Source organism: Dendropsophus ebraccatus, chromosome 14, assembly GCF_027789765.1.
Source record: "Dendropsophus ebraccatus isolate aDenEbr1 chromosome 14, aDenEbr1.pat, whole genome shotgun sequence".
Classification (NCBI taxonomy): Eukaryota; Metazoa; Chordata; class Amphibia; order Anura; family Hylidae; genus Dendropsophus; species Dendropsophus ebraccatus.
Window position 1 is genome coordinate 16,872,859 of NC_091467.1, and position 13,670 is coordinate 16,886,528.

General features: G+C 41.0%; 1 long non-coding RNA gene across 1 annotated transcript in view; it reads left to right on the forward strand.

The window, feature by feature from the left end:
• LOC138772735 (uncharacterized) overlaps positions 1–13,670 on the forward strand; it is a 117,535-nt gene that overhangs the window by 11,252 nt on the left and 92,613 nt on the right. Inside the window, exons 2-3 of the long non-coding RNA XR_011359815.1 lie at positions 1,345–1,397; positions 2,352–2,498. This is a non-coding gene — a long non-coding RNA (uncharacterized lncRNA). The remainder of the gene's footprint in view (positions 1–1,344; positions 1,398–2,351; positions 2,499–13,670) is intronic.

The window sequence follows — 13,670 nt, forward strand, 5'->3', positions numbered from 1 at the left end:
CCGTATCGCTGCTTATTTCTGGCACAAAACTTGCATCAAACTTGCATGAAAGTAGCTGCGTTTTTTGTGGTGTTGAACTCGCCTGTGAAAATCATGTGAAAATCAAAACTCGCATGTAAAAATCGCACTAAACACGCAGTGAGAATACACATACATTGACTTGATAGCAATCAGTATCACTGTGGATTTATGTGTGAGATACTCGCAGCCATTAATACACAGAGATACGGTACGTGTGAAGGCACCCGTAAAGCGACTCCGTACCCACAATCTGCCCCCCCAAAACCGCTCTGTCCTGGGGTCCGTTCGGCAGGTGATGCAGTTATTGTCCTAAAAAAATGACTTTTAAACTTGCAGCCCTGTGTTAAATTGGCATGGCCTAGAGTGTCTATGCCCTAACCTTGCACCGCCTCTCCGTCCCTCCTCCCCGCCCTCTTGACCATTAGGAATCCCTGGGTAGGATTTCTCCTGTTTATCACTTGTCATGGTGCACATGTGTTGGATTGTGAAGGCATATGTGCAGTGTTCATACAAGTAATGAATAGGAGAAATCCTGCCCAGGGGCATTCCTAATGGTCAAGAGGGTGGGGAGGAAGGAAGGAGAGGTATCGCAGGCCTAGGGCACAGACACTTTAGGCCACGACAATTTGACACAGAGCTGCAAGTTTAAAAGTTGTTTTTTAGAACAATAACTGCATCACCTAGGCCGGCCCCCAGGACAGATCCTGGATTAAAAGCAGCTGTCCGGCGGTACAATCGGTTTGGCGGGGGGGGGGGGGGGCAGATTGTAGGTAGAGAGTCGCTTTATTGCCATAGCCTCAGACGTTAGTCAAAAGTTACAGATTTTTTGGGTCTCATTCCTAAGACCCACAGCGACTATGGGAAACAGGCGTGGAAAGCCATGGCAGTGCGCCCCACTCCCCGCCATAAACACATCTTCATGCACTTCATACACTGTATTGAAGCAAATGAATCGGATTTGCTTCACAGCCAAGTTAAGACGTGCACTGCCCCCTGCTTTATCTTGGGATCACGGTGGGTTATAACCTGCCATAGGCAGGCACTACTAGCAGATTGCTGATCCATTATTTCAGTGCAGTGTAAAAATGTTGCATAAAATTGTATATTTTAACTCCTTGTTGTATGACCATCTTAAAGACTTTTTCCTTCCATAAGGTGAGTAAACATTTGGAAGGTGGGGGTGAAAACTGCTTACCAATTTCACTTAAGGGGTATTTCAAGGAATATTTCTGTTTGTTTTTTTTTTACATTTATTTAAAGAATTTATATAACTTTGTAAAACGTTATTGAAGAAAATGTAATTTCTACTCTCTTATGCCATAGGCTGTGTCGGGAACTGCAGGACTGCACAACCTGCTACAGCTTAATGTAAAAATGTAAGGAACAAATATACATTTTTATGTTGTTTACTGTGTGGTAAATATGTGTTATATACAAAAATATTTGTTAAAAAATAGGGTAATTGAATAATTATGAAAAAATATAAAAAAGATGAAAGTAGTCAAGATATAAAGATGCTGCGCAATTATTTTTTTCAGTCAGCAAAACATTAGCGTAACGTAACAATTAATAAAAGTTCTAGGTCAGCACCACACCTGTTGTTTTTTTATTGCACTATGAGGCAGATAATAATATTTTTGCCTGTAAACCTTTAGCACTTTAAGGCTAAGTTCACACTACATATCATTTCATTAAACAACGGCCATAGTTGCAGTTTTGCAACCACGACCGTTATTTAATGAAATTGCTTATTACATTGATTGTAATGGAATCCGTCCAGTACTGCACTGCACTGCTCTGACACCGGCCGTTCTGTGACGCAGAGGTACTCCAGAGAAAAAAAAAATATATTATGGTATCAACTGTGGCCAGAAAGTCATACAGTTTTGTGATATACTTCTATTTAAAAGTTACAAATCTGTATATTTTTCTGCCACCAGTTGATTTAAGAAACAAACAAACTCCAGAGTACACCTATAAAGGTAAATTTTTAAGTTTAGTTTTTCCCTTGGATTCAAAATGCTATTACCATGACTAAATTCTTTCATTAACAGAACTGTGTGAGGGTTTTTTTGTTTTGTTTTTTTTGCGGGACCCTTTGTACTCTTCAAAGTGTACCTGCCGTGAAAGTTTTTTAAAAAAAAGTTGTGATCACAAACTGTTTTACAATATACTCGCTTTTTATGTTTAAAGTGTCACTGTCGTTATAACGTTTAAAATGCAATTCAACAAGGGATGTGATATAAACCATGCGTGCAATTTACATTCATTATATGTATATTTTTTTAGTTATCAAGTTTTAAAACAAAGCTATACTTACTTGTATGCAGGTCCAGTTAAAAAGAACTAAACACTGGAAGTCCCGGTTATCTGCATGCTCACAGAGAAGGCAGTCAAATGATTGATGGACACATTGAGCCGTGACGCTCTGTCAGAAGTCAGAAAATCTGCCTTCAAGAGACTGGACCGGGATACAAGTAAGTATAACTTTGTTTTAAAGCATAAGAACTAAAAAAAAAATAATAATAATATAAATTCCAAACTTGCTTTATAATTTTCTTTATATCACATCCCCTTTTGATTTAGATTTTGTAAGTTATAATGACAGTGCCCATTGAAGCTTTTATACATTTTAGAAGTTTTCAGGTTATTTACTAAACCAGCGAATGTCCCAATTTTCCTGTTCATTTGCTAGAATAATGGTAATGTAAAATGGAAGGACTGAGGCATAGTGCAGGCGGACTGTAACGTTACAGATTATTCTCAGTCATGTCATGCTTATCTAAAACTACAACAACAGTTTACCAAAATTTATTTGTGCATAAAAACAATTATATGGGTGCTGGCGATATTGGCGATATTTGGGTTTCCATTTGATTACTTGGGGGATCAGATGAGAGCAGAAAACAAGTATAAAAATGTAAACTGTTGACAGAGGTTTCTGCAACCATCCAAAGACAACTTTGTGAAGACATTACTGTACAAAATCCTGTACAGCAATACTGTAATCCTATACAAAAAAAAAAATTCAGGCTGTGGAGCGCTCTTAAAAGGGGTATGCCGAGGAAAATCTTTTTCTTTCACATCAACTGGTTTCAGAAAGTTATATAGATTTGTAATTTACTTCTATTTAAATATCTCCAGTGTTCCAGTACTTATCCGCTGCTGTATGTCCTGCAGGAAGTGGTGTATTCTTTCCAATCTGACACAGTGCTCCTCTGCTGCCACCTCTGTCCATGTCAGGAACTGTCCAGAGCAGCAGCAAATCCCCATAGAAAACCTCTCCTGCTCTGGACAGTTCCTGGCATGGACAGAGGCGGCAGCAGAGAGGCAGCACTGTGTCAGACTGCAAATAATACACAACTTCCTGCAGCACATACAGCAGTTGAAAAGTATGGGATTCCTGAAGATTTTTAAATAGAAGTAAATTTCAAATCTATATAACATTCTGAAACCAGTTGATTTGAAAGAAGATGATTTTTTTGCCAGAGTACCCCTTTAAAGGGTAGTTAAAAATGGTATGTATGCTATTATGAATTACTTAGTAGGGGAGCTGAAGGACCTGCAGGGCTTTCAGTGATGTCTCATGACTGTGAGGAATATACAGTCCAGGTACAGATACTGTAGGTAGGGACAATCTGTATTATGATTTGTGTGTATGTCTGTATGTAGCAGAGCTGTTTGTGTATGGTGATGTAGCAGGGGTATGTGTGTCTGTGGATATGTTTATGTAGCAGAGCTGTTTGGGTAAGATGATATAGCTGAGGTTTGTGTCTGTGAGTATGTTTATGTAGCAGAGCTGTTTGTGAGTCTGTATGTAACATAGCTGTTTGTGTATGGTGATGTAGCAAAAGTCTGTGTCTGCATATTGATGTAGTAGCATTGTGTATGTCTATAGGTATGCTTATGTAGCAGAGCTGTCCATGTCTGTATTTTGATGTAGCAGAGCCAAGTGTGTATTGTGCATGCAGCACAGCTATGTATGTGTAGGTATAATGTACTGTCATAGAGAATTAAGGTGGTCCTGCAATTTCAATAATCTCTGACCCCTTCCCCCACCCTTTTCAGTTGTCTAAACAAGAGTTGTGTCATATAGAGTGAAAAATGTAGCACTTTTTGATTTTTCAAAATGGAACAAGAAAATCTAAGATGTGAATTTATTAAAAGGTTCTAGTATATAATCTGGATATATATGTGCTGGAAAAATCTCAGATTTTCCAAACTATCCCTTTGTTGCTGGGCGTATCCATTTCCTTCCTCAGTACTTTTAGACTTGCTGGTCTGTAAATGGCACATGCTCCCATCAGCATATTTCAGAACAATGAGGCATCCGAATGAAAAAATAAAAAGTGTCTCGAACCAGATTGCCATGTCCTCAAAACCTACACGAAAAGCAACACTATTTATAAACCAAGTGGGGACGTGTTAGAAATACATAACAGTAGTGCTGACAGTCTGCACATGGTGGCCCATAGGCACTAAAGGGTAGACAATAGACAACGGTGGAAACTGCCCACAGTGGCCAATCACAGCTCAGATTTCAGCTCCGGTGAAATAAAAGCTGAGCTGTAATTGGTTGTTTTGGGTAGTTTATACTTGTTTCTCTTTTATACCCTTTGTTTAGTCTGGACCAATCTGTTACAAATTGTAGCTATAAGAAATCTTTCTATTGTGCTTAACAGCATTACCTTTATTATGTTACTTTTGTGTATTTTATGCCAGCTCTGCTGAACACGTTCGAGATTGTATGTAGCCATTACACATTACCTATAGATTTTTATGGGTCTCTCTGGTCAGTTATTGGCAGTGATGGTTCCTGCCTAAAAGGTCCCAAACACTGAGAGAAGAGAGGGGTGAATAGTGTACTTACTACTTGTATAGTATGTAGGAGCCACATATTGGATTGATTTATCACAAGAATTCTGTCTCTGTCTGTAACTTTTCTATTAAAAATAATTTAATAAAATCAACTCCAAATCTATTGTTGTTACTTTATTTACCCAAATGGTCCACCAGAATCTTGTATGGTAGTTATGCATGGTTATGCAACACATTTCCTCTCCTTTTATTGCTACATAGCCTGGTAGGTTTTCAATTTTTAAGACTATAAAAACAGGCTGACAACTCATATGGCAGTATGTTCCTGTTGTTGCTTGTGAAAATCTGTCAGGAAAAAAATAGATACTTAAGAAATGACTGGGAAAAAAGTAATCTGCATTAGTTAAAGTGTCATTGTCACTGTTGTGTCGCACAATTAAGTGCCTTAGGCACCTGTTGCAAAGTTCTCACTCCAGGTTAAGAGGTGAAGAACACTAGATGTCAGTATTCTTTATATCCCTCTGTTCTTGTTTGCGCAGCTGAAGTTAGCGATGGGTTAAGGTTACTGTTGTACCATGTGTTCTGTGCTAGCCTATAGGAGGTGTTTTCTCTTTCTCTACCTATCCCTGCTCTCCACACACACTAGACCCAGTTGGAGTAGTTGGTTATCTCAGTGTGGGACAAAAAGTCATTTCAGTACAGAGTGGTCTAGTCTAAGACACAGAAGTGTACAGATGCAGCTAAAGACAACCAGTTTGTTTCCTACCTATACTATATCTACTATGCAGTGCTAAACACTACAAAGGGAGAAGAGTCTAGGAACATCCTAGTCCACTCTGTGAACCAGTCTATAAAGAGCAGGGCAGTATCCTGAGACAGAAGAGGAACTAGCTGCCAAGGAAGGTCTATGTATCCTATCTCATAGTGCAGGTAACTGGGACACCCCCAGGAGCTTAGCTTCACCCAGATAACCATGGCTGGGGCATGTATCACCCTATTAGGACGGGTCACTCTACACTGTAGGGCACAAGGTGGTCAGACAAAAGTGTATACATAGGTACAAGTTTTCTCAACAGTTCCAGCAGAGTACATTGCTACTTTGGGTTATGACTCCCTCAACAAACTCTTCTCCTCTACTCGTCTCTCAACCCTTCAAGCACTGCTACAATTACCTCTCTACTCTACTCCACTTCTTCAAGCACAACCAAGTGAAGCACTAAAGTCTGTGTAAAGAGCTATCTATTATACAAAGTGTATTGTACTACTAAGAGACTGCACAGTAAGGCTATGTTCACACAACGTCAAAAATAGAAAAAAAAGAGGCTGATTTTTGTTATTTAAAAAAAACGTCTGTTATTGCCGCAATTTAACTGACAGCAATGGCAATGCATTGAAGTCAATCGGAAGACGGACGTCCAATGCACGTTTTTACCGAGGACGTCAAAATAATGATCCTCAATGACAATTATTTTCGGACGTCTTTTGCAAACAGCGGACGTTTTTTATTAGTTGTTCACACACAGTTTTTCTTTTGTCACCGTTCTTTCTTCGTTTTTACTATTAAATTCAATGGACTTTTCAATTAAGATACATCCAAAGTCCAATTAGTAATCCCAAACTAGAATAATGTACAAACACCAGAAGGCCAGACAGTTAAATTATGTCCGTTATTTTAGACTCAAAATGACGGATGTAATTTTCAACGGAGCTGAAAAAACGTTGTGTGAAAATAGCCTAAAGCTGTTCTATTTCTTATATTACTGGGACCAACGTTTTTTATCAGCTGCTGTATGTAACATTTCCGCTGTAGTACAACTTTAAGGGCAACAACATGCGCAAGTCCAATCTCTTATTAGACAAAACATCTAAACCTAATAGACGCTTACAGTATGCGCACCCCACACTAAATAAAACTGCTTCTTCTCACACATCCCTATAAATTGTTCCATCAAAAACATTGACAAAATGTGACTTGACCACTGTACATCTGACTTTTAAGGGGTTAATATTGGGAGACAATGGCTGCTTTCTCCCATAAACAGTATCGCATCTGTCCATGGGTTGCTTCAAGCGTACCTGTCACATTGAGGCCTTTTAGATACAATACTTACAAGAAGATACAATACTTACCTGTCAAACTGAGGCCTTCTATGTGCAGACACAGCTGCCGCTGGGAGCTTAGGTTGCTGTGAATTCTCTTAAGTGTTGGCGAGTTTTCTTCCTGGACCCTATTTTTCCTGATAGGGGCCGTGCATGGAACTTTCCAATGCTTAGGACGTTGCCAGAACAATTTGAATCTCCACTGGCAGCTGCATCTGCATGCGGAAGGCCTCAGTGTGGCAGGTAAGTATTGCATCTCAGCTGCATGATGCTAAATGGGGCCGAGCAGCAATGCCATTCAGTACACAGCCTGTGGTTCTTGTAAGAAACCTAATAATTTTTTACTAATCTTGGACATCTACTTTTTTCTTATTTTTTCCAATTTCCATTATATAATTTTTCTTCAATACTTGTTATGTATCTTTCCATATAGCCTGGTAGCTAATTCTAGAGTCTTTGTGTAATGTATTTTAAATTGGAGTAAACATTAGTGGATTCTCTTTGCATAGTGGACCCTTCACATTTAGTAGGAAATATAAGTCGTGGGGAAATAGTCTTTTTTTTTTTACTGAACAATTGGATTTTCTTTATGCACACACAACAATTTCCTGGTTTGTTCTATAAGGTTTTATGGCTTTCCTGAAGATGCACAAGGGATTAGTTGGCAAAACAGGTGGTTATCCTATATCATTTATGTTAAATGTCAGTACTGCAGTATGAATCAAGGCTCTGTTCACATCTGTGCCGTCGCATCCGCTTATAACGGAAGTCAAAGCGTTCTGCCAGATCCATCGCACGATGAACATCAGTGACGATGAACTCTGCTCATCCAGATGTGAACATAGCCCAGATTTACCTTATTCATGTTAAGATGTAGGTATCTTGGATGGAATCAGCATTTACACAGTTTTAACATAATGTCTCACGCTTTTTTGTTGCTTTCCAAAGCAAAAATTGGTTTACAAGCTATTTAAAGGGGTAGTTCACATAAAAAATATATCTTCCAAATCAGCTGGTGCCAGTAAACGCCAGAGGTTTGTAATTTACTTCTAGTAAAAAAATCTGCTGTATGTCCTGCAGGAAGTGGTGTATTTCTTTCTAGTCTGACACATTCCTCTCTGCTGCCACCTCTGTCCATGTCAGGAACTGTCCAGAGCAGTAGCAAATCCCCATAGAAAACCTTTCCTGCTCTTCAAACTGTAAAGAATACACCACTTACTGCAGGACATACAGCAGCTGGTAAGAACTGGAAGACTTGAGATTTTTTTTAACTAAAAAGTAAATTATTAATCTCTGGCACTTTCTGGCACCAGTTGATTTGAAAGAATTTTTTTTTTGTGAACTAAGGGCTCGTTCCCACTGAGGAAAGGTAGCGGAATTCCGCGACGGAATTGTCCGCCGCGGAATGCCGTTAGCCTCCCGCTCATAATGGGAGTCTATGGGAGGCGCGCGCTCCTGCCCTGTCCGCGCTGAAGAATGAACATGTTCATTCTTCAGCGCGGACAGGGCAGGAGCGCGCGCCTCCCATAGACTCCCATTATGAGCGGGAGGCTAACGGCATTCCGCTGCGGACAATTCCGTCGCGGAATTCCGCTACCTTTCCTCAGTGGGAACGAGCCCTAACCCTTTAAGGCTGGGGACCTCGTGCATTAGATTGAAGCCACATGATGTCTTGATGACCAATCATGCATCAAGTTATGAATAAGCATGCTCGCAATCCTTTAGTTATTATAGTTGATGATTGGTCCTATACGTATAGGATTAAAGCATACCTGTCATTTCAGGTAACTTAGGTGGATAAGGTGTCATGTATATACATGGGGAGTATTACTATTTTTGGCTGTTTTTTTTACCAGATTTCTGCTCTCTCTCAAATTCTAGGTTGCCCCTGAGTTTTTGGATAGGGACAATTCTATTTGATATCTCCTATACACTACACACATACAGAAAAGAATATCCTTCTCTTCTCCATCTATATGTCTTATAGTACACATTAACAAGCAGCAGCATGGAGGACAGTATAGAGAAGTACTGAGCAGTGTTATCTGTGATAGGGCAAGGAGACAAATGGTTCCTTTCATATGTGCGTCTTTGTCAGGGTAATGAGTACATTATGATTTATAGAGAAACATCTTAATTTGTTATGAGTCTTAATAGTTAATTCAGATATGCTACAGCTTCAGACAGCTAATGCATGACCAGGCCTCCATACAGAGGACAAGACTTACCGTTTCTAGATGACCAAGAGAATCTTGACCATCTCCTGATATCTCTATATACCATATCAATGCAATAATATAACTGTTTGTTGCACACTTTTATATACTATATATATCTGGAGATTAAACTTATCCAATCATGTTATATCAGATATGTTCACGTGACTATGTAACCACTACTGTTTACCGTGCTTATTTATTTGAGGAACATTAACCCCTTCAAGACAGAGCCCTTTGATTCCCATATGTCCGGGTCAAATTAATGCAATGTTCCTCCCCGCCATAGCGCTTTTATTTTTTCACCTACTGGGCTGGTTAGGGTGTCATTTTTTGCGCCATGATCTCTAGTCTTTATTAATATCATATTGGTGTAACAGAAAAATTTTGATCGCTTTTTATACATTTTTTTCTGATATATAATTTAATAAAATCAGCAATCCTGGTGTGTTTTTTTTTCTTTCGTTTACGCCGTTCACCGCGCGGGAAACAATAATGATAGATTTTAATAGATCGGACAATTCCGCACGCTACGATATGTAATATGTTCATTTAATTTTTATATTTTTAAAATGGGCAAGGGGGTATTTAAAACTTTTATTGGAGGGGTTATAAGTTTTTTTTTAAAATACTTTTAAAAACTTTTTCTATTACACTTTTTTTTACACTTTTTTTCACTGTAAAACTTGCAATCATTAGATTGCATGTACTGATCTATGCTATGCCTGAGAGCAGACTCTATGCACAGATCACAAAACCGAACTGTCAGTACATGCGATCGGGACCCCGCAGCATGGCTGCGGGTACCGATCATTCAGTGACAGAAGCTTGTTCTGTCACTGAATACCTTAAACAGGTACCTTTAAGGGGTTAATGGGACGCAGCTGCGGGATCACAGCTGCCTCTCATTACCTCCGGCCCCGGGCGCACTGATGTGTGCGAGACCGCTCTCACTGCAGCGGTCCCGCACACATTAGTAAGCCCCTTAGTCAGGAACGTATATATACTTTCCTACTGCACGGGGTATGTGCAGTAGTAACGTATATATACTGACGGGAAGGGGTTAATAAAATAAGGAAGTTGTGCACACAATCTGTGTCCGGGAGTTTCGTATCGGAGCCTCTGATGCAGTCTCATGGCGGCCGCCACTTGTTAGTTGATTAATCAGGACAGAGACAGGTAATTGATGCAAAGTGGACTAAAAATAGACTCATCACCTTGTCATCTTTGCTTCACAATTTGTGGGCAAAGTGCAGGAATTAGATTTAGGAGCAGGACTTGGCTTTAAAGGGGTAGTGCGGCGCTAAACAATTATTCACTAACTGCTCCGACCGCCCCTCGTGCCAGCCCCCCTCTGCCGCATCATCAGCTGCTCAGCCGCAAGTTGACGCCGCAGAGGGGGGGCCGGCATAAAGGAGGGCTGGTGCAGTCCGGCTGGCCTCCCGAAGATGACATCATTGTCACAAGATGGCGGACGGGGGTCGACACGAATCAGGTGAGTATAGAGCACTACACTTCCGGGTCTAGCGTGGGGGGGGGGGGGGACACGGGGAAGGGGGCCATTCACTAACATAACATACATTACAAAGTTGTATAACTTTGTAATGTGTGTGATTTAGTGAATAATTGTTTAGCGCCGCACTGCCCCTTTAAGGATGGAGGGGGGGTGGGCAGCAATTAGGGGGAATTATGACCCTCAGAAATTTTGTTTCTTGGGAAAGCCTCTTTGCTTCTTAGCACTGGGGAATCAAATGATTTTTCTATGTTATGGAAGCACGGGTGGACAAATGAAAGGTGCCATGTGTCTCCTTGCTCAAACACAGGGATGGGGAACCTTCAGCCCTCCAGCTCCCATCATGCCTGGACAGCCAAAGCTAAAGATTTGGCTGTCCAGGCATGATGGGAATTGTAGTTGTACAACAACTGGAGGGGCTGGAGGTTCCCCATCCCTGCTAACAGCTAATAGTTGAGACATGAGTTGCAGACAGAGTCACTTTATTTTCATATTTGGTAATATTTATTTGTAAATGTAATAAGAGGTTTGCCACTTTACAGTAAAACAGGTCAGTGTACAGTATTAGTAAGTGTACTCACTGTATATACTGACAGCAGCTTCCTATGTACCTCACAGAGCTAAAATCAGACTCCCCTCCTCCAGGTCGTGCTGCCCTGTTCTGGGGTGAGTCTGTCCATAAGATGGCCGACATAGAGGAGCATGTGACTATGCCAAGCCCCCCAGTGTCCAACACTGAACCTGTATATGCCTATTGTGGACACAGGGGGAGCGGGGCATAGTCACATGCTCCTCCATGTCAGCCATCTTATGGACAGAATCACCACAGAGCAGGACAGCACAGCCTGGAGGAGGAAAGCCTGATTTTAGCTCTATGAGGTACACAGGGAGCTGCTGTCAGTATATACAGTGAGTACAATTACTAATACTGTACACTGAACTATGTTACTATAAAGTGGGCAACCCCTTTTAAGTATTTCTATCATTCTTTCCCTAATAAGCAAGTAGCTAATATAAGCAGTAATTTACAGCTAGGGAGTTAGTTTTCTTACTTTAGAAACCTCTGTGGCAATATCTGCAATTCCCACCGTGTTCAGGAAAAGCTACAGTGAATAGAATAAATCCATAAGGGGAAGTTCTGAGGAAGTTATTTTATGAGAGTCTCAAAATAAGCCATAAAATTTCTTCACTTTGGCTCTGGTACAGTAATGAGGAAACAAGCCAGTGCTCTCCTGGTCTGTCAGCTCCAAGAATCATCCCTGCATAGATTTTTCCAGGAATCAACCACAATTACCAATTTCTTTAGGGGACTGATTTAACCCTGTTGGCTATAAAAGGTTTTGTGATGTCCAGCTGTGTACACCTATTTATTGTATTAGTTTAAGATTTAATATGAACGTACGATTAATTTTAAAATAGACCAAATATTCATATGTTCTCTATCCTAGGGTAACATACTACGAGAGTCCAGCAATTCCATAGTCTGATCGCAAATCGGTGATTATGGATACAGTGGTACCTTGGTTGAAGATTAACTTGGATTAAGAGTCTTTTGCAAGAAGAGCTCAGTTTTTCAAAATTGTAGAGCCGGGTTTACATATATGTGGCGGTGCGGCGGCGCTTCCCTCCGGCGCAGGAGAAAAGCGCCGGAGGGAAACACATCATTGAACTGATCCCATTGTTTTCAATGGGATCGTTCAAAACATGCGGCGGGGAAATAGTGGCCGCTCCGGCGATGTGGTGCCGCACCCATTTAAACAAATAGAGCGGTGTTCAGCCAGGAATGCCCTGCCAGCGCCTAGGGGGACCTTTCAAAGCCCACCCTATACAATAAAACATATCTCTCCCCCAGTGTGCTCTCCCCCAGTAATATATAGCCCCCCTGTTTCTCCCCCAGTAATATTTAGCCCCCCTGTTGCTCCCCCAGTAGTATATCGCCCCCCTGTTGCTCTCCTAGTAGTATATAGCCCCCATGTGTGCTCTCCCCAGTAGTATATAGCCCTGCTGTGTGATCTCCCCCAGTAGTATATAGGCCTGCTGTGCGCTCTCCCCCTCCCAATTAGCCCCCCTGTGTGCTCTCCCCCTCCCATATAGCCCCCCGTGAGCTCCCCCCATTAGGACCTTAAAATCCCATTGAAAATTACAGGAAAACATATAGGGGAAAAAAGTCAACTGATGAGATCAAATTGTGGCAACTGATGCTAACTGATGTCAACTGATGGAAAATGATAGAAAAACTGATGACAACTGATGCATTTTTGGCATTAGTTGTGGCATCAATTGTCGTCAGTTTTTAGATAAAAAACGCAACTGATGCCAACTTATATATGTAAATCTAGCCTAACTTGGTTTAAGAGTATTGCTTTGGTGTAAGAGCCCCCTGTACTGTGTGGGAGGGTGAGGGGGATGGTCTGCATAACAGGGTCTACAGCACTGTACTCTGACCCAGAAAGTCTCCCTCCAAATCATAGCAGATCCACTTTAGGCTGGGCTTTTATCAGTCCTTGTGTATCCCATCCTCTCCATTCTTGCTATAATGTGCCTGCACTCACACTCAGCTATACACACTGCTGCTATAATGTGCCTGCACTCACACTCAGCTATATTCACTGCTGCTATATTGGAGCTCCACTCACACTCAGCTATACACACTGCTGCTATAATGTGCCTGCACTCACACTCAGCTATATTCACTGCTGCTATATTTGAGCTCCACTCACACTCAGCTATACACACTGCTGCTATAATGTGCCTGCACTCACACTCAGCTATACACACTGCTGCTATAATGTGCCTGCACTCACACTCAGCTATACACACTGCTGTATAGAAAAGTCTCTGTCACTGTCCTCCTGCACAGCTCTGTGATTCTCACTTCCTGATTGGTCCATACTGAACAGGTTACACAGATTCTCTAATGTTATGTATATTTTTAATGAAATCCTTTTTTTTGCAATTAATTATTAATAAAATGGGCCTATTGTGACACTTATAACAGTTAG